This window comes from Coturnix japonica, chromosome 34 (genome assembly GCF_054131305.1).
Source record: "Coturnix japonica strain WE chromosome 34, WE-NBRP24, whole genome shotgun sequence".
NCBI lineage: Eukaryota > Metazoa > Chordata > Aves > Galliformes > Phasianidae > Coturnix > Coturnix japonica.
Genome location: NC_140696.1, coordinates 1,040,707 through 1,061,012, shown reverse-complemented (window position 1 = coordinate 1,061,012; position 20,306 = coordinate 1,040,707). Strand labels below are relative to the sequence as shown.

General features: G+C 56.9%; 1 long non-coding RNA gene across 1 annotated transcript; it reads left to right on the top strand.

Moving 5' to 3' along the window:
• The first annotated feature begins 9,020 nt into the window (after nucleotides 1-9,020).
• On the top strand, nucleotides 9,021-12,223 carry LOC146755271 (uncharacterized). The gene is made up of 4 exons (XR_014938188.1): nucleotides 9,021-9,227; nucleotides 9,529-9,652; nucleotides 10,561-10,662; nucleotides 11,449-12,223. It is a non-coding gene; the product is annotated as an uncharacterized LOC146755271 (long non-coding RNA).
• The last annotated feature ends 8,083 nt before the right edge of the window (nucleotides 12,224-20,306 follow it).

Genomic DNA, 20,306 nt, shown 5'->3' with positions numbered 1-20,306 from the left:
TTGTGGGGCGGGAGGTGGAAGTTGTGATGCAGGAGGTGGTACATGTGGGGCGGGAGGTGTAAGTTGTGATGCAGGACGTGGTACATGTGGGGCGGGAGGTGGAAGTTGTGATGCAGGAGGTGGTACATGTGGGGCGGGATGTGGCACTCGTGAGCAGGGAGGTGGCACTTGTGGAACTTGTAGCAGGTGTAACTTGTCGGGCAGGAGGCGGCACTTGTGGGTCTGGAGATTGATGTTGTGGGTCAGGAGGTGGCACTTGTGGGGCAGGAGGTGGATGATGAGGGGCAGGAGCTGGCACTTGTGAAGCATGAGCTGGCACTTGTGGGGCAGGAATTGGCACTTGTGGGGCAGGAGGTGGCACTTGTCGGATGGGAGGTGGACGATGTGGGGCAGGAGTTGACACTTGTGGGGCAGGATGTGGCACACGTTGCCAGGAGTCGGCACTTGTGTGGCGGGATGTTGAAGTTGTGGGGCTGGAGGTTGCACTTGTCTAACAGGTATTGTCACTTGTGGGGGAGGAGGTGGATGATGTGGGGCAGGAGGCTGTCTTTGTGGGGTTAGAGGTGGCACTTGTGGGGCAGGAAGTTGATGATGTGGGGCATGAGCTGGTATTTGTGAAGCATGAGCTGGCATTTGTGAAGCATGAGCTGGCACTTGTGAAGCAGGAATTGGCACTTTTGGGGCAGGAGGTGGAACTTGTGGGGTGGGAGGTGGAATTTGTGAGGCAGGAGGTGGCACTTGGGCAGATTGTGTCACTCGTGGGCAGGGAGGTTGCACTTGTGGGGCAGGAGGTGAAAGTTGTGGGGCAGGAGGTGGCATTTGTAAGGCGGGAAGTGGCACTTGTGGGGCAGAAATTGGCACTTATGGGGCAGGAGGTGGCACTTGTGGTGCGTGAGGTAGCACTGATGGGGCAGGAAATTGAGCTTTTGGGCAGGAGATGGCACTTGTGGGGCGTAAGGTGGAACTTATGGGGCAGGAGGTGGAACTTGTGGAGCAGGAGGTGGTACTTGTGGGGCGGGAGGTTGGAGTTGTTGGGCAGGAGGTGGCATTTTGAGGCAGAAGGTGGCATTTGTGTGGCAGGAGGTGGCAATTGTGGGGCACGAGTTGGAAATTGTTGGGCAGGAGGTGGAAGTTTTGGGGCAGGGTTTTGCAGTTGTAGGGCGGGAGGTGGCACTTGTGGGCCAGGAGGTGGAAGTTGTAGGGCAGGAGGTGGCACTTGTGGGGCGGGAGGTGGCACTTCTGGGGCAGGAAATGGAGCTTTTAAAGCAGGAGGTGGAACTTGTGCAGAAGGAGGTGGTACTTGTTGGGTGGAAATTGGAACTTGTTGGGAGGGAAGAGGTACTTGTGGGGCAGGAAGTGGCTCTTGTGGGGCAGGAGCTGGCACTTGTGGGGCAGGAGGAGGAAGTTGGTCAGTCAGTGACACTTGTGGGGCAGGAGGTGGATTATTTGGGGGGGAGGAGGCTGTGGTGTGGACAAATGTGGCACTTGTGGGGCAGGAGCTGGCACTTGTGGGGCAGAAATTGGCACTTATGGGGCAGGAGGATGTCTTTGTCGGTCAGGAGGTGGCACTTGTGAGCAGGAAGTGGATGATGTAGTGCAGGAGCTGGCACTTGTGAAGCATGAGCTGGCACATGTGGGGCAGGAATTGGCACTTGTGGGGCAGGAGGTGGCACTTGTTGGGTAGGAGGTGGACGATGTGGGGCAGGAGGTGGCACTTGTGGAGCAGGAGGTGGAAGTTGCATTGCAGGATTTGGCATTTGTGGGTTGGGAGTTGGCACTTGTGGGGCATGAGGTAGAATTTGTGGGATGGTAGGTGGAACATGTGGGGCAGGAGCTGGCACTTGTGGGGCAGGATGTGGCACACGTTGCCAGGAGTCGGCACTTGTGTGGCGGGATGTTGAAGTTGTGGGGCGGGAGGTGGCACTTGTGGGGCAAGAGGTGGCACTTGTGGGGCATGAGCTGGCACTTGTGAAGCAGGAATTGGCACTTTTGGGGCAGGAGGTGGAACTTGTGGGGTGGGAGGTGAAACTTGTAAGGCAGGAGTTGGCACTTGTGGGGCAGGAAATGGCACCAGTGGGGTAGGATTTGGAACCTGTGGGGTAAGAAATGGCACTTGTTGGGCAGGAGGTGGCACTTGTGGGGCGGAAGTGGAACTTGTTTGTCATGTGGCCACAATTGTTGGGCGGGAGGTGGCACTTGTGGGGTAGGAGGTGGCAATTGTGGGGCGGGAGTTGGATGATGTGGGGCGGGAGGTGGAAGTTGATGGACAGGACCTTGCAGTTGTGGGGCATGAACTGGCACTTGTTGGGCAGGAGGTGGCACTTCTGGGGCGGAAATTGGAACTTTTTGGGAGGGAAGAGGTACTTGTGGGGCAGGAAGTGGTTCTTGTCGGGCTGGAGCTGGCACTTGTGGGGCAGGAGGTTGCACTTGTGTGTCAGGAGGATGAAGTTGGGCGGTCAGTGACACTTGTGGGGCAGGAGGTGGATTATTTGGGGGGGAGGTGGCAGTGGTGTGGCAAAATGTGGCACTTGTGGGGCAGGTGTTGGCACTTCAGGGGAATGAGCTGGCACTTGTAGGGCAGGAATTGGAACTTGTGGGGAAGGAGGTGGATGATGTGGGGCAGGAGTTGGTCGTTGTGGGGCAGGAGGTGGCACTTGTGGGGCAGGAGGTGGAAGTTGAAGGACAGGACCTTGCACTTGTGGGGCATGAACTGGCACTTGTTGGGCAGGAGGTGGCACTTGTGGGGCGGAAGTGGAACTTGTAAAACAGGAGGTGGAAATTGTGGGGCTGTAGGTGTAACTTGTGGTGCAGGAAGTGGAACTTCTGGGGCAGGAGGTGGCGATAGAGGGGCAGGAAGTGGCACTTTTGGGGCGGGAGTTGGCACTTGTGGGGCAGGAGGCTGCACTAATATGGCAGGAGGTGGCATTGTGGGGAGGGAGGTGGCAGGTTTTGGGCAGGAGGTGGCACTTGTGGGGCAGGAGGTGGATGATGAGGGGCAGGAGCTGGCACTTGTGAAGCATGAGCTGGCACTTGTGGGGCTGGAATTGGCAGTTGTGCGGCAGGAGTTGGCACTTGTGGGGCGGGAGTTGGCACTTGTGGGGCGGGAGTTAGAACTTGTGGGGCGGGTGGTGGCACTTGTGGAAAGCGATGTGGCACTTGTGGGCGGGAGGCTGAATTTGTGGAGAGGGAGGTGGCACTTATGGGGCGAGAGGTGGCACTAGTGGGGCGAGAGGTGGCACATGTGGGACAGGAGCTGGCACTTGCACGGCAGGAGGTGGAACTGGCGGGACAGGAGGTGTCACTTGTGGGTCGGGAGGTGGCACTTGTGGGGCAGGAGCTGGCACTTGTTGGGCAGGAGTTGGCACTTGTGAGGCAGGAGGTGTCAGTTGTTTGGCGGGAGTTCGCACTTGTGGGTCGCAAGGTGGAAGTTGTGGGGCAAGAGGTGGCACTTGTGGGTCGGGAGGTGGAAGTTGTGAAGCAGGAGGTGGCACTTGTGGGGAAGGAGGAGGCACTTGTATGGCAGGAATTGGAACTTGTGGTGTGGGATGGGGTACTTGTGGGGAAGGAAGTGGCTCTTGTGGGGCGGGATGTGGCACTTGTGGGGCAGGAGGTGGATGATGTTAGGCTGGAGCTGGCGCTTGTGAAGCATGTGCTGGCACTTGTGGGGCAGGAATTGGCACTTGTTGTGCAGGAGGTGGCACTTATGGGTTTGGAGGTGGATGATGTGCGGCAGGAGGTGACACATGTGGGGCAGGAGATGGCACTTCTGGGGCAGGAGGTGGAAGTTGTGGGGCAGGATTTGGTACTTGTGGGGTGGGAGGTTGCACTTGTGGGGCTGGAGTTGGCACTTGTGGGGCGGGAGGTGGCACTAGTGGGGCAGGAGGTGGCACATGTGGGGAGAGATGTGGCACTTGTGGGCGGGAGGTGGAATTTGTGGAGAGGGAGGTGGCACTTATGGGGCGGGAGCTGGAACTTGTGGGGCGAGAGGTGGCACATGTGGAGCAGGAGCTGGCACTTTCGGGGCAGGAGCTGGCACTTGCACGGCAGGAGGTGTCACTTGTGGGTCGGGAGGTGGCACTTGTGGGGCAGGAGGTGGCACTTGTGGAGTAGGAAGTGGATGATGTAGTGCAGGAGCTGGCACTTGTGAAGCATGAGCTGGCACATGTGGGGCAGGAATTGGCACTTGTGGGGCAGGTGGTGGCACTTGTTGGGTGGGAGGTGGACGATGTGGGGCAGGAGGTGGCACTTGTGGAGCAGGAGGTGGAAGTTGCATTGCAGGATTTGGCATTTGTGGGTTGGGAGTTGGCACTTGTGGGGCATGAGGTGGAATTTGTGGGGTGGTAGGTGGAACATGTGGGGCAGGAGCTGGCACTTGTGGGGCAGGATGTGGCACACGTTGCCAGGAGTCGGCACTTGTGTGGCGGGATGTTGAAGTTGTGGGGCGGGAGGTGGCACTTGTCTAACAGGTATTGTCACTTTTGGGGGAGGAGGTGGATGATGTGGGGCAGGAGGTGGCACCTGTGGGGCAAGAGGTGGCACTTGTGGGGCATGAGCTGGCACTTGTGGGGCAGGAAGTTGATGATGTGGGGCATGAGCTGGCATTTGTGAAGCATGAGCTGGCACTTGTGAAGCAGGAATTGGCACTTTTGGGGCAGGAGGTGGAACTTGTGGGGTGGGAGGTGGAATTTGTGGGGTGGGAGGTGAAAGTTGTAAGGCAGGAGTTGGCACATGTGGGGGGGGAAATGGCACTTGTGGGGCAGGAAATGGCACCAGTGGGGTAGGATCTGGAACCTGTGGGGTAAGAAATGGCACTTGTGGGGCAGGAGGTGGCACTTGTGGGGCGGAAGTGGAACTTGTTTGTCATGTGGCCACAATTGTTGGGCGGGATGTGGCACTTGTGGGGCAGGAGGTGGCACTTGTGGGGCAGAAGGTGGATGATGTGGGGCAGGAGCTGGCAATTGTGAAGCATGAGCTGTCACTTTTGGGGCAGGAATTGTCAGTTGTGCGGCAGGAGCTGGCACTTGTGGGGCAGGATGTGGCACACGGGCAGGAGTTGGCACTTGTGTGGTGGGATGTTGAAGTTGTTGGGCGGGAGGTGGCACTTGTGGGGCTGGAAGTGGCAGTTGTAGGGCTGGAGGTGGCACTTGTGGAATTGGAGTTGGCACTAGTGGGGCAGAAGGTGGAAGTTGTGGGGAAGTATTTGGCACTTGTGGGGCAAGAGGTGGAACTTGTGGAGCAGGAGGTGGCATTTGTGGAGCATGATTTGACACTTGTGGGGCAGGAGGTGGCACTTGTGGGGCAGGAGGTTGTCCTTGTGGGACGAGAGGTGGCACTTGTGGGGCAGGAGGTGGAACTTATGGGGCGTTACGTGGAAGTTGTGAGGCGGGAGGTGGCTCTTTTGAGGCAGGAGGTGGCACTTGTGGGCCAGGAGATGGAAGTTGTAGGGCGGGAGGTGGCACTTGTGGGGCAGGAGGTGGAAGTTGTGGAGCGGGAGGTGGCACTTGTGGGGCGAAAGGTGGCATTTGTGGGGCAGGAGGTTGCACTTGTGGGGCAGGAGGTGGCACTTGTGGGGCGGAAATTGGAACTTGTTGGGAGGGAAGAGGTACTTGTGGGGCAGGAAGTGGCTCTTATCGGGCAGGAGCTGGCACTTGTGGGGCAGGAGGTGGATTATTTGGGGGGGGAGGTGGCAGTGGTGTGGCAAAATGTGGCACTTGTGGGGCAGGAGCTGGCACTTCAGGGAAATGAGCTGGCACTTTTAGGGCAGGAATTGGCACTTGTGGGGCAGGAGGTGGTCGTTGTGGGGCAGGAGGTGGCACTTGTGGGGCAGAAGGTGGATGATGTGGGGCATGAACTGGCACTTGTGGGGCATGAACTGGCACTTGTGGGGCAGGAATTGGCACTTGTTGGGTGGGAGGTGGACGATGTGGGGCAGGAGATGGCCCTTGTGGAGCAGGAGGTGGAAGTTGCAGGGCAGGAGTTGGCACTTGTGGGGCAGGAGGTGGCACTTGTGGGGCAGGAGGTGGCACTTGTGGGGCAGGAGCTGGCACTTGTGGGGCAGGAGCTGGCACTTGGGGGGCAGGAATTGGCACTTGTGGGGCAGGAGGTGGATGATGTGGGGCAGGAGGCTGTCTTTGTGGGGTTGGAGGTGACACTTGTGGGGCAGGAAGTTGATGATGTGGGGCTGGAGCTGGCATTTGTGAAGCATGAGCTGTCACTTGTGAAGCAGGAATTTGCACTTGTAAGGCAGGAGTTGGCACTTGTGGGACAGGACGTGGCAATTGGGAAGGACGTGGCACTTGTGGGGTGGGAGGTGGCACTTGTGGGGCAAGGGGTTAATTCTTGTGGAACTGGAGGTGGCACTTGTGGGCCTGGAGGTTGCACTTGTGAGGCGGGAGGTGGAAGTTGTGGGGCGGGTGGTGGCAGTTGTGGGGCTGGAGGTATCACTTGTGCGGCAGGAAGTGACACTTGTGTAGCAGAAGGTGGCACTTGTGGGGAAGAGGTGACACTTGAGGGGCAGGAGCTGGCACTTGTGGGGCAGAAGTTTGCACATGTGGGTCGGGAGGTGGCACTTGTGGGGCAGGAGGTGGCACTTGTGGTGCGGGAGGTGGCACTTGTGGGTCAGGAGTTGGATTTATGGGGCGGGTTGTGGCATTTGTGGGGCGGGAGGTGGCACTTGTGGGGCGTGAGGTGGAAGTTGTGGGGCGGCAGGTGGCAATTGTGGGTCAGGAGGAGGCATTTGTGAGGCAGGAGGTGGATGATGTGGGGCAGGAGGTGGCACTTGTGGGGAAGTAGGTAGCACTTGTGGGGCAGGAGGAGGCACTTGTGGGGCAGGAGGAGGCACTTGTGGGGCAGGAGGAGGCTGTTGTTGGGCGGGAAGTGGAAGTTGTGGGGCGGCAGGTGGCAATTGTGGGTCAGGAGGAGGCATTTGTGAGGCAGGAGGTGGATAATGTGGGGCAGGAGGTGGCACTTATGCGGCAGGAGGTGGCACTTGTGGGGAAGTAGGTAGCACTTGTGGGGCAGGAGGAGGCACTTGTGGGGCAGGAGGAGGCTGTTGTCGGGCGGGAAGTGGAAGTTGTGGGGCGGGAGGTGGCACTTGTGGGGCTGGATGTGGAAGTTGTGTGGCAGGATTTGACACTTCTGGGGCTGCAGGTGGCACTTGTGGGGTGGGTGGTAGAACATGTGGGGGGTGAGGTGTAACTTGTGGAGCGGGAGGTGACAACTGTGGGACAGGAGGAGGCACTTGTGGGTCGGGAGGTGGCACTTTTAAGGCGGGAGGTGGCAGTTGTGGGGCGGGAGGTGGAAGTTGTGCGGCACGATTTAGCACTTGTGGGGCGGGAGGTGGCACTTGTGGGGCGGGAAATGGAACTTGTGGGGCAGCACGTGGCACTAGTTGAGCAGGAGGTAGAAATTGTGGGGCGGGAGGTGAATGATATGAGGCAGGAGGTAGCGGTTGTGGGGCAGGAGATGGCACTTATGGGGCAGGAGATGGTATTTGTTGTGCAGTAGGTGGCACTTGTGGAGTGGGAGATGGAAGTTGTGGGGCAGGAGGTGGCAATTGTGGGCCGGGAGCTGGCACTATTGGGGCGGGAGCTGGAAGTTGTGGGTCGGGAGGTGGCACTTGTGGTGCAGGAGGTGGCACTTGTGGGGCGGTTGGTGGATGATGTGGGGCAGGAGTTGGCACTTGTGGGGTAAGGGTTGGCACTTGTGGGGTGGGAGGAGGCACTTGTGGGGCGGGGGGTGGCAATTGCTGGGTGGGAAATGGCAGTTGTGGGGCAGTAGGTTGAAGGTTTGGGGCAGGAGGTGGCACTTGTGGGGTGGAAGGTAAGAAGATTTGGGGTGTGACGTGGAAGTAGTGGGGCGGGAGGTGGCACTTGTGGGGCGGGAGGTGGCACTTGTTGGGCAGGAGTTGGCCCTTGTGTGGCTGGAGGTTGAAGCTGTGGGGCGAAAGGTAGCACTTGTGGGGCAGGAGCCGGCACTTGTGGGGCAGGAGATGGCACTTGTGGGTCAGGTGGTGGCACATGTGGGGCGGGGGTCGACATTGTGGGGCAAGAGGTGTAACTTGTGGGGCAAGAGGTGTAACTTGTGGGGTAGGAGGTGGCCATAGAGGGGTGGGAGGTGGCACTTTTGTGGCGGGAGGTGGCACTTGTGGGGCAGGAGATGGCAGTTGTGGAGCAGGAGGTGGAAGTTGCGCGTCAGGATTTGGCACTTGTGGGGCGGGAGATGGCACTTGTGGGGCAGGACGTGGCACTTGTGTGTCTGGAGGTTAAACTTGTGGGGCGGGAGGTGGCACTTGTGGGGAAGGAGGTGGCACTTTTGGGGCAGGAGGTGGCAAATGTGGTGCAGGAAATGGCACTTGTGGGGCAGGAGTTGGCACATGTGGGATAGGAGGTGGCACTTGTGGGGCAGGAGGTGGATGATGTGGGGCAGGAGCTGGCAATTGTGAAGCATGAGCTGGCACTTTTAGGGCTGGAATTGGCACTTGTGCGGCAGGAGGTGGCACTTGTGGGGTGGGAGGTGGGATGATGTGGGGCAGGAGGTGGATGTTGCGTGGCAGGATTTGGCCCTTGTGGGGCGGGAGATGGCACTTGTGGGGCAGGACGTGGCACTTGTGGAGCGGGAGGGGCACTTGTGGGGCCTGAGGTGGCACTTGTAGGGCAGGAGGTGGCATTTGTGGGGCGGGAGGTGGAAGCTGTGAGGCAGGGGGTGGCACTTGTAAGGCAGGAGGTAGAACTTGTGGGGCAGGAGTTGGCACTTGTGGGGCGCGAGTTGGCACTTGTGGGGCAGGTAGTTGCATTAGTGGGGCAGGAGTTGGCACTTGTGGGTCAGGTGGTGGCACTTGTGGGGTGGGATGTGGAAGTTGTGGGGCGTGAGGTGTCACTTGTGGGGCGGAAGTAGACACTGTTGGGGTGTGATGTGGCACTTGTGGGGCGGAAGGTGGAACGTATGGGGTGGGAGGTTGGGCTGCTGAGGCCTGGCTGGTTTTCCATTTCTTTATAAATTGGGGTGCATCCACAGCAGCACTTATCTCCTGTTTTTGTTGTTGCTGTTGTTCAAGATAATTAAAGGATGCTACGTCTGTGTTTGTTGTCATCCTGCTTTCTTTTCTCTGTCTTGCAGGTCAGCTCGTGCTAGAAGTCGATGGTATCGCTGTATGAATCAAGGGCAGTTTAGGAGCAGCTGCTGATGGAAGAAACGAAGTCCAGGCTAATAAATGGAAGTATCTTCTGGTAAGGTGTCAAAGGTGGCAGTCATCATTAAAACCAAAGGGCTGGCTCATCCGAGTGCTTGCTGACTGATGCTTGGGAGTATCTCGTTCTCCAGCTGTATGATACGAAAGCTAAATATGCTGAGCCGTTACAGCTTGTGCTGAAGTTGTGATTGTGCTCCCAGATGTTTCCTTTAGTGGTAAATCATGTTCTGGCACTGTGGTAGTCCTATCTCTGGCATGATCAGGAGCCTGGAGCACCGTGTCTGGTTGCGAGCCTTGTGTGCCTGTTTCCATGAACCTTGCTTTCTTTCTCTCTTCAGAGTAAGGGCAGGGTGCTTCCTTGCTTTTGGTGGATTCATTCAGGAGGCTGTCAGAAGGCCAATTGCAGTGTTCATAACACGGAGGGACACAATGGGAATGGACTCTCGTTACCACCATGCAAAAGTGAGTTTCTTATGAGTGATATAATTTTGATTATTACTTCTGAGCAGTTGCAGTGTGATAGAGGATGTCACGAAACTATTTATTTGGGAGCACAGGGAAGAGTCATGAGAACCGAAAATGTAGTTTCTGTTTTGGCTGTCAAAATGGTGGAGTTTTTTTGGGAGGACAGTGTCTGGTCTTCCTGTTAGCAGGCCCCCTCTGAGAAATTGGGCTTTGCTTGCTGCTTTGCTGTGCCTACCTGCCTGCTCCCTGTGCTTGCTGTGTCTGATACCAGCGGTCATGGAACATGCTCCCTGAGGCTGTGGGCCTGGCCCTGAGCTGCTGCAGCTTAAAGGCCGTTTGAGTTTAGGTTGTCCTTCCTGGAGCATCGGGTTGGACTTGATAATCCTCGTGGTTCCTTTACAACTTGGGCTATTCTGTGGTTCTGTGGTCTTGGTGGTTTGCCTGGGAAATACCAGATGGTTTTATTCCCCCAATTTTTTATGGCATTTGAACTTGTTTCAATTCTAAATGTGGGAGAGGAGTTGGATAAGGGTAGGGTAAGGGTAAGGGTAGGTTACTTTTTTCTTTTTCCTATTCTCCTAGGTATTTTCTGCCCATGTTGTGATAACTCTCTAACCAGAAATGTTCTTAATGCTCATGAAAAGGCTTTACTGGCAGCACACAATTTGACCATAGGACTGCTTGCTGGATTAATTTCTATGGATTGATTGTATGCTTTTTGAGATGGTATGTTCAGTTTATCTTTTGAAAGGCTGTCAGCTTTTGAGGTCGCTGAGGTGTCTTGCTTTATCAGTCTCTAGCAGCTTGCTGGAGCTTGAAGTAGTTGAATCATCCCATACAGAGCTGTTAAATAAAACCTTATAATCACTTTGTTTGTCACCTTACTGCCCTTCTTGTCTCCCTAGAGCCCAGCTGTCTTCCTGGGATTGCTGAGCAGCTGCCTTTCGCTGTCTCCTGCCTATCAGATCAAAAACCAGTGGTGTAAAACTGAGTTGGAATTTGGTGGCGTAAGTCCTTGAGTATTCTTTATTTCTGTAAAAGGCGCTGGATGTCTCAAGTTGGAAGTCCAGATACCTACCCAAGTGTATTACAGCAATCACAGAATTTCTATTTCAGAGACTTTTTCAAAGCCCTTCAGATGGAAAGGCAAAGGGAAGTGCAACTTTGGAGTAGTAAATGGTGCTTATTAAAATGTAAAGAGGTCTAATTGGTGTAAATGGACTCCAGTCACACTGGTGTATAGCTTTCTTTATGAGGGTACTCAGGAATTCTTCTGACAATGAGTGATACAGTCCCAGCTCCAGGTGCGTGCTCAGCTTGGAAATGCATGCACATAGCTTTTGCTTGGCCAGCTGCTTTGACTGCATTGCACTACATCATCTTGTCTTGATCTCTTTGCTCCCTCCATCAAAAGTTTTGCTCGGCCTAGACTCGTTGCAGATACTGTGTTATTTTGATCCACATGAGATCAATACAGAAATGAATACAGAAAATTAAGTAGGGTTGTGCAGCACGAATTTGAACGTCTATGGAGACCACCCTTTGTGGGACTCAGACTTGCAGAACTAGCTCCTTGAAGAGAGGGGCTCCCAAGGTATTAACCCATATAAACCGTTGCTCTTCAGCATCTTCCTTTGTCAGTGACATAGATGATGGCAGGTTTGCAGACGATACAAACTGAGCAGTGCAGTCAATATATTGTAGGGGAGGGAAGCCAACCAGAGGGACCGGGACAGGCTGGAGAGGTTGCGGGCGTCCCTTTATTTTCCTTTGTTGTTTCCTTCTGGTTACAGGGAGGTGTCCGTCCCTTCTGCCACTGTGAAGTTGCTGTGGGGAATGAAACCGTCTGCAATTGTGGAAGGAGGGTCACTGCATGAGGAGGGGCTGCACATTCAGACATATGGAAGTTGATGGGAGTGTTTGCCTACAGATGTGTTCTCAATTTCAGTCCCCCAAACCAATGAATTTCTGTAGGAGGCTAGATGTGCTTTTACAGGCAAGATTCATTGACTTTAAAATGATACTGGTTTTGATGATGACGAGGGGGGCTGGGTGGTTGTACAGGGAAGACAATTGAATGCTGCCAGAGATCTGCGTTTATCAGGCAGGAAACAGTGGGCATTGGCCTCCCGTGAGCTGGGCTTGATACTGATCTACCGGGACTCTTCTGTCCTGGATATCTTCAGAGAACATTGTTCTAGCTGCTTGTAGTTGTAAGGCGTGGGAAAGGAAACAGTGGTAAAGAACTAAGAACCTGCAAGATAGTTTTGGATAGGGCGGTGGATGTAGTTTACCATGATTTCAGCAAGGCATCTGGTACTGTCTCCCAGGACATCCTTATAACAAGCTGAGCAAGCGTGGGATAGATGAGTGGACAGAGAGGTGGGTTGAGAAGTGGCTGACTGGCAGAGCACAGAGAGACGTTGTTGGCAGTGCAGAATCCAGGTGGAGACCTGTAACTAGCGGCGTCCCCCAGGGGTCAGTGCTGGGTCCGGTCTTGTTCAATATCTTCATCAACGACCTTGATGAGGAGATAGTGACCACCCTCAGCAAGTTTGTGATGACACGAAGTTGGGAGGACTGGCTGACATGCCTGAAGGCTGTGCTGCCATTCAGCAAGACCTGGACAGGCTGGAGAGCTGGGCAGTAAGAAACCGGATGAGGTTTAACAAAAGCAAGTGTAGAGTCTTGCACCTAGGGAGCAGTAATTGCATGCACCAGTACAGGCTGGGGGAAGAGCTGCTGGAGAGGAGCTCTGAAGAGAGGAACCTGGGTGTCCTGGTGGACGACAGATTGACCATGAGCCAGCAGTGTGCCCTTGTAGCCAAAAAAGCCGATGGAATACTGGGGTGTATTAAAAAGAGCATGGACAGCAGGTCAAGGTGGCACTTGTGGGGAGGAAAATGGAAGTTGTGGGGCAGGGGGTGGCACTTGTGAAGCAGGAGGTGGCACTTGTGGGGTAGGATGTGGAGGTTCTTGAGCAGGAAATGGCAGTTGTGGAACAGGAGGTGGCATTTGTGGGTCAGGAGGTGGAAGTTGTGAGGTGGGAGGTAAAAGTTGGGGGAAGGAGGAGGCACGTGTGGGGTGGGAGGTGGAAGTTGTGGGGCGGGAGGTGGCACTTGTGGGGTGGGAGGTGGAAGTTGTGGGGCGGGAGGTGGAAGTTGTAAGGCGGGAAATAGCACTTGTGGGGCGGGAGGCGGCACTTGTGTGGCAGGAGGTGGGACACTTGTGTGGAGGGAGGTGGCACTTGTGGGGCAGGAGGTGGCACTTGAGGGGCAGGAGGTGGAAGATGTGGGGCAGGAATTGGCATTGCAGTGCGGGATGTGGAACTGGTGGGGCAGGAGATGGCACTTGTGGGGCTGGTGGTGGCACTTGTGGAGCGGGAGGTGGCACTTGTATGGCAGGAGGTGGCACTTGTGGGCCGGGAGGTGGATGATGTGGGGCAGGAGGTGGCACTTGTGGGGTGGGAGCTGGTAATAGTGGGGTGGGAGGTGGCACTTGTGGAGCAGGATGTGGATGATGTGGGGCTGGTTGTAGCACTTGTGGGGCTGGAGGTTGAAGTTGTGGGTCGGGAGGTGGCATTTGTAAAACAGGAGGTGGCACTTGTGGGGCAGGAGGTGGCACTTGTGGGGCAGGAGGTGGCACTTGTGGGTCATGAGGAGGAAGTTGGGCAGTTAATGACACTTGTGGGGCGGGAGGTGGATGATTTGGGGCGGGAGGTGGCAGTTGTGTGGCAAAATGTGGCACTTCTGGGGCATGAACTGGCACTTGTGGGGCATGAACTGGCACTTGTGGGGCAGAAATTGGCACTTGTGGGGCAGCAGTTGGCACTTGTTGGGTGGGAGGTGGATGATGTGGGGCAGGAGGTGGCAATTGTGGAGCAGGAGGTGGATGTTGCGGGTCAGGGTTTGGCACTTGTGGGGCAAGAGGTTGAATTTGTGGGGTGGCAGGTGGCTAATGTGGGGCAGGAAATGGCACTTGTGGGGCAGGAGTTGGCACATGTGGCACAGGAGGTGGCACTTATGGGGCAGGAAATGGCACCTGTGGGGAAGGAGTTGGAACCAGTGGGGTAAGAAATGGCACTTGTTGGGCAGGTCGTGGCACTTGTGGGGAAGGAGGTGGCACTTGTGGGGCAGGAGGTGTCAGTTGTTTGGCGGGAGGTGGCACTTGTGGGGCAGGAGGTGGCACTTGTGGGGCAGGAGGTGGCACTTGTATGGCAGGAATTGAAACTTGTGGGGTGGGATGGGGTACCTGTGGTGAAGGAAGTGGCTCTTGTGGGGCAGGATGTGGCACTTGTGGGGCAGGAGCTGGCACTTGTGGGGCATGAACTGGCACTTGTGGGGCAGGAATTGGCACTTGTGGGCAGGAAGTGGATGATGTGGTGCAGGAGCTGGCACTTGTGAAGCATGAGCTGCCACATGTGGGGCAGGAATTGGCAGTTGTGGGGCAGGAGCCTACACTTGTGGGGCAGAACGTGGCACTTGTGGGGCAGGAGGTTGAAGTTGTGGTGCAGGATGCAGCACTTGTGGGGCAGGAGCTGTAAATTGTCTGGCGAGATATGGCACTTGTGGGGCAGGAGGTTGCACTAGTTTGGCAGGAGGTGGCACTTGTGGGGCGGGATGTGGATGATGTGGGGCAGGAGGCTGTATTTGTGGGGCAGAAGGTGGCATTTGCGGGGCAGGTAGTTGATGATGTGGGGCAGGAGCAGGCACTTGTGAAGCATGAGCTGGCACTTGTGGGGCAGGAGCTGGACTTGCAGCGTGACAGGTGGCCCTGGCGGGGCGGGAGGTGGCACTTGTGGGGCAGGAGGTGGCACTTGTGGGGCAGGTGTTGGCACTTGTGGGGCAGGAGGTGGAAGTTGTGGGGCAGGAGGTGGAAGTTGTGGGGCGGTAGGTTGCACTTGTGCGTGGGAGGTGGATGTTGTGGGGCAGGAAATGGCACCTGTGGGGCAGGAGGTGGCGCTTTTGGGGGAGGTGGTGGCATTTGTTGGGCGAGAGGTGAAACTTATGGGGCAGGAGGTGGCACTTGTAGGTCAAGAGGTGGAACTTGTTGGGCAGGAGGTGTCAGTTGTTTGGCGGGAGGTGGCACTTGTGGGGCAGGAGGTGGCACTTGTGGGGCAGGAGGTGGCACTTGTGGGGAAGGAGGTGTCACTTGTATGGCAGGAATTGAAACTTGTGGGGTGGGATGGGGTACCTGTGGTGAAGGACGTGGCTCTTGTGGGGCAGGAATTGGCAGTTGTGGGGCAGGAGCTGGCACTTGTGGGGCATGAACTGGCACTTGTGGGGCAGGAATTGGCACTTGTGGGCAGGAAGTGGATGATGTGGTGCAGGAGCTGGCACTTGTGAAGCATGAGCTGGCACATGTGGGGCAGGAATTGGCAGTTGTGGGGCAGGAGCCTACATTTGTGGGGCAGAACGTGGCACTTGTGGGGCAGGAGGTTGAAGTTGTGGAGCGGGAGGTGGCATTTGTGGGTCGAAAGATGGCACTTGTGGGGCAGGAGGTGGCACTTGTGGGGCAGGAGCTGGCACTTGTGGGGCTGGAGGTGGCACTTGTGGGGCGGAAATTGGAACTTGTTGGGAGGGAAGAGGTACTTGTGGGGCAGGAAGTGGCTCTTGTCTGGCAGGAGCTGGCACTTGTGGGGCAGGAGGTTGCACTTGTGCGTCAGGAGGAGGAAGTTGGGCCGTCAGTGACAATTGTGGGGCAGGAGGTGGATTATTTGGGGGGTAGGTGGCAGTGGTGTGGACAAATGTGGCACTTGTGGGGCAGGAATTGGCACTTGTGGTGCAGGGGGTGGATGATGTGGGGCAGGAGGTGGTCGTTGTGGGGCAGGAGGTGGTCGTTGTGGGGCAGGAGGTGGCACTTGTGGGGCAGGAGGTGGCAAAAGTGGTGCAGGAAATGGCACTTGTGGGGCAGGAGTTGGCACATGTGGGATAGGAGGTGGAAATTGTGGGGCAGGAGGTGGATGATGTGGGGCAGGAGCTGGCAATTGTGAAGCATGAGCTGGCACTTTTAGGGCTGGAATTGGCAGTTGTGCGGCAGGAGGTGGCACTTGTGGGGTGGGAGGTGGATGATGTGGGGCAGGAGGTGGAAGTTGCGTGGCAGGATTTGGCCCTTGTGGGGCGGGAGATGGCACTTGTGGGGCAGGACGTGGCACTTGTGGAGCGGGATGGGGCACTTGTGGGGCCTGAGGTGGCACTTGTAGGGCAGGAGGTGGCATTTGTGGGGCGGGAGGTGGAAGCTGTGAGGCAGGAGGTGGCACTTGCCAGATTGTGTCACTCGTGGGCAGGGAGGTTGCACTTGTGGGGCAGGAGGTGAAGGTTGTGGGGCAGGAGGTGGCATTTGTAAGGCGGGAAGTGGCACTTGTGGGGCAGAAATTGGCACTTATGGGGCAGGAGGTGGAACTTGTGGAGCAGGAGGTGGTACTTGTGGGGCGGGAGGTTAGAGTTGTTGGGCAGGAGGTGGCATTTTGAGGCAGAAGGTGGCATTTGTGTGGCAGGAGGTGGCAATTGTGGGGCACGAGTTGGAAATTGTTGGGCAGGAGGTGGAAGTTTTGGGGCAGGGTTTGGCAGTTGTAGGGCGGGAGGTGGCACTTGCGGGCCAGGAGGTGGAAGTTGTAGGGCAGGAGTTGGCACTTGTGGGGCGGGAGGTGGCACTTCTGGGGCAGGAAATGGAGCTTTTAGGGCAGGAGGTGGAACTTGTGCAGAAGGAGGTGGTACTTGTTGGGCGGAAATTGGAACTTGTTGGGAGGGAAGAGGTACTTGTGGGGCAGGAGCTGGCACTTGTGGGGCAGGAGGTTGCACTTGTGGGTCAGGAGGAGGAAGTTGGTCAGTCAGTGACACTTGTGGGGCAGGAGGTGGATTATTTGGGGGGGAGGAGGCAGTGGTGTGGACAAATGTGGCACTTCAGGTGAATGAGCTGGCACTTGTGGGGCAGAAATTGGCACTTATGGGGCAGGAGGATGTCTTTGTCGGTCAGGAGGTGGCACTTGTGGGGCAGGAAGTGGATGACGTAGTGCAGGAGCTGGCACTTGTGAAGCATGAGCTGGCACATGTGGGGCAGGAATTGGCACTTGTGGGGCAGGTGGTGGCACTTGTTGGGTGGGAGGTGGACGATGTGGGGCAGGAGGTGGCACTTGTGGAGCAGGAGGTGGAAGTTGCATTGCAGGATTTGGCATTTGTGGGTTGGGAGTTGGCACTTGTGGGGCATGAGGTGGAATTTGTGGGGTGGTAGGTGGAACATGTGGGGCAGGAGCTGGCACTTGTGGGGCAGGATGTGGCACACGTTGCCAGGAGTCGGCACTTGTGTGGCGGGATGTTGAAGTTGTGGGGCGGGAGGTGGCACTTGTGGAACAGGTATTGTCACTTGTGGGGTAGGAGGTGGATGATGTGGGGCAGGAGGTGGCACCTGTGGGGCAAGAGGTGGCACTTGTGGGGCATGAGCTGGCACTTGTGGGGCAGGAATTGGCACTTGTGGGGCAGGAGGTGGATGATGTGGGGCAGGAGCTGGCATTTGTGAAGCATGAGCTGGCACTTGTGAAGCAGGAATTGGCACTTGTGGGGCAGGAGGTGGAACTTGTGGGGTGGTAGGTGAAACTTGTAAGGCAGGAGTTGGCACATGTGGGGGGGGAAATGGCACTTGTGGGGCAGGAAATGGCACCAGTGGGGTAGGATTTGGAACCTGTGGGGTAAGAAATGGCACTTGTTGGGCAGGAGGTGGCACTTGTGGGGCGGAAGTGGAACTTGTTTGTCATGTGGCCACAATTGTTGGGCGGGAGGTGGCACTTGTGGGGCAGGAGGTGGCACTTGTTGGGCGGGAGGTGGAAGTTGTGGGGCAGGAGGTGGAAGTTGAAGGACAGGACCTTGCACTTGTGGGGCATGAACTGGCACTTGTTGGGCAGGAGGTGGCACTTGTGGGGCGGAAGTGGAACTTGTAAAACAGGAGGTGGAAATTGTGGGGCTGTAGGTGTAACTTGTGGTGCAGGAAGTGGAACTTCTGGGGCAGGAGGTGGCGGTAGAGGGGCAGGAAGTGGCTTTTTTGGGGCGGGAGGTAACACTTGTTTGGCAGGAAGTGGCACTCGTGGGGCAGGAGGTGGATGATGAGGGGCAGGAGCTGGCACTTGTGGGGCTGGAGCTGGCACTTGTGGGGCAGGAATTGGCACTTGTGGAACAGGAAATGGCACCTGTGGGGCAGGAGTTGGAACCTGTGGGGAAAGAAATGGCACTTGCTGGGCAGGAGGTGGAACTTGTGGGGCAGGAAGTGGAACTTGTTTGTCATGTGGCCACAATTGTTGGGCGGGAGGTGGCACTTGTGGGGCAGGAGGTAGCACTTTTGGGGAGGGATGTGGCACTTGTGGGGCTGGAGGTGGCACTTGTATGGAGGGATGTTGAAGTTGTGGGGCGGGAGGTGGCATTTGTGGGGCTGGAACTGGCTCTTGTGGGGCAGGAGGTGGAAGTTGTAGGGCAGGAAATGGCACTTGTGGGGCAGGAGGTGGCACTTGTGGGGCAAGAAATGGCACTTGTGGGGCAGGAGTTGGCACTTGTGGGTCAGGTGGTGGCACTTGAGGTGCGGGATGTGGCACTTGTGGAATTGGAGTTGGCACTAGTGCGGCAGAAGGTGGAAGTTATGGGGAAGTATTTGGCACTTGTGGGGCAAGAGGTGGAACTTGTGGGGCAGGAGGTGGTCCTTGTGGGACGAGAGGTGGCACTTGTTGGGCAGGAGGTGGAACTTATGGGGCGTTACGTGGAAGTTGTGGGGCGGGAGGTGGCACCTGTGGAAATGGAGATGGCACTAGTGGGGCAGGTAGTGGCACTTGTGGGGCGGGATATGGAACTTATGGGGCAGGAGTTTACACTTTTGGAGCAGGAGGTGGAAGTTGTGGGGCTGGACGTGGCACTTGTGGGGCGGGAGTTGGCATTTTGGGGAGGGTGGTGGCACTTGTTGGGCAGGAGGTGGCACTTGTGGGACGGGAGGTGGCACTTGTGGGGCAGGAGGTGGAACTTATGGGGCGTTACGTGGAAGTTGTGGGGCAGGAGGTGGCTCTTTTGAGGCAGGAGGTGGAACTTGTGGGCCAGGAGATGGAAGTTGTAGGGTGGGATGTGGCACTTGTGGGGTGGGAGGTGGTAGATGTTGGGCGTGAGGTGGCACTTGTGGGTCGGGAGGTGGAAGTTGTGGGGCAGGAGGTGGAAGTTGTGGAGTGGGAGGTGGCATTTGTGGGGTGAAAGGTGACACTTGTGTGGCAGGAGGTTGCACTTGTGGGGCAGGAGGTGGCACTTGTGGGGCGGAAATTGGAACTTGTTGGGAGGGAAGAGGTACTTGTGGGGCAGGAAGTGGCTCTTGTCGGGCAGGAGCTGGCACTTGTGGGGAAGGAGGTTGCAGTTGTGTGTCAGGAGGAGGAAGTTGGGCGGTCAGTGACACTTGTGGGGCAGGAGGTGGATTATTTGGGGGGGAGGAGGCAGTGGTGTGGCAAAATGTGGCACCTGTGGGGCAGGAGCTGGCACTTCAGGGGAATGAGCTGGCACTTGTAGGGCAGGAATTGGCACTTGTGGTGCAGGGGGTGGTCTTGTGGGGCAGGAGGTGGCACTTGTGGGGCAGGGGTGGATGATGTGGGGCAGGAGGTGGCACTTGTGGGGCAGGGGGTGGATGATGTGGGGCAGGAGGTGGTCGTTGTGGGGCAGGAGGTGGTCGTTGTGGGGCAGGAGGTGGCACTTGTGGGGCAGAAGATGGATGATGTGGGACACGACCTTGCACTTGTGGGGCATGAACTGGCACTTGTTGGGCAGGTGGTGGCACTTGTGGGGAAGGAGGTGTCACTTGTATGGCAGGAATTGAAACTTGTGGGGTGGGATGGGGTACCTGTGGTGAATGAAATGGCTATTGTGGGGCAGGAGCTGGCACTTGTGGGGCAGGAGCTGGCACTTGTGGGGCATGAACTGGCACTTGTGGGCAGGAAGTGGATGATGTGGTGCAGGAGCTGGCACTTGTCAAGCATGAGCTGGCACATGTGGGGCAGGAATTGGCAGTTGTGGGGCAGGAGCCTACACTTGTGGGGCAGAACGTGGCACTTGTTGGGCAGGAGGTTGAAGTTGTGGTGCAGGATGTAGCACTTGTGGGGCAGGAGCTGTAAATTGTCTGTCGAGATATGGCACTTGTGGGGCAGGAGGTTGCACTAGTTTGGCAGGAGGTGGCACTTGTGGGGCGGGATGTGGCACTTGTGGGGCGAGAGGTGGCACTTGTGGGGCAGAAGGTGGATGATGTGGGGCAGGAGCTGGCAATTGTGAAGCATGAGCTGTCACTTTTGGGGCAGGAGGTGTCAATTGTGCGGCAGGAGTTGGCACTTGTGGGGCAGGATGTGGCACACGGGCAGGAGTTGGCACTTGTGTGGTGGGATGTTGAAGTTGTTGGGCGGGAGGTGGCACTTGTGGGGCTGGAAGTGGCAGTTGTAGGGCTGGAGGTGGCACTTGTGGAATTGGAGTTGGCACTAGTGGGGCAGAAGGTGGAAGTTGTGGGGAAGTATTTGGCACTTGTGGGGCAAGAGGTGGAACTTGTAGAGCAGGAGGTGGCATTTGTGGAGCATGAGTTGACACTTGTGGGGCGGGAGGTGGCACTTGTGGGGCAGGAGGTGGAACTTGTGGGGCAGGAGGTGGAAGTTGTG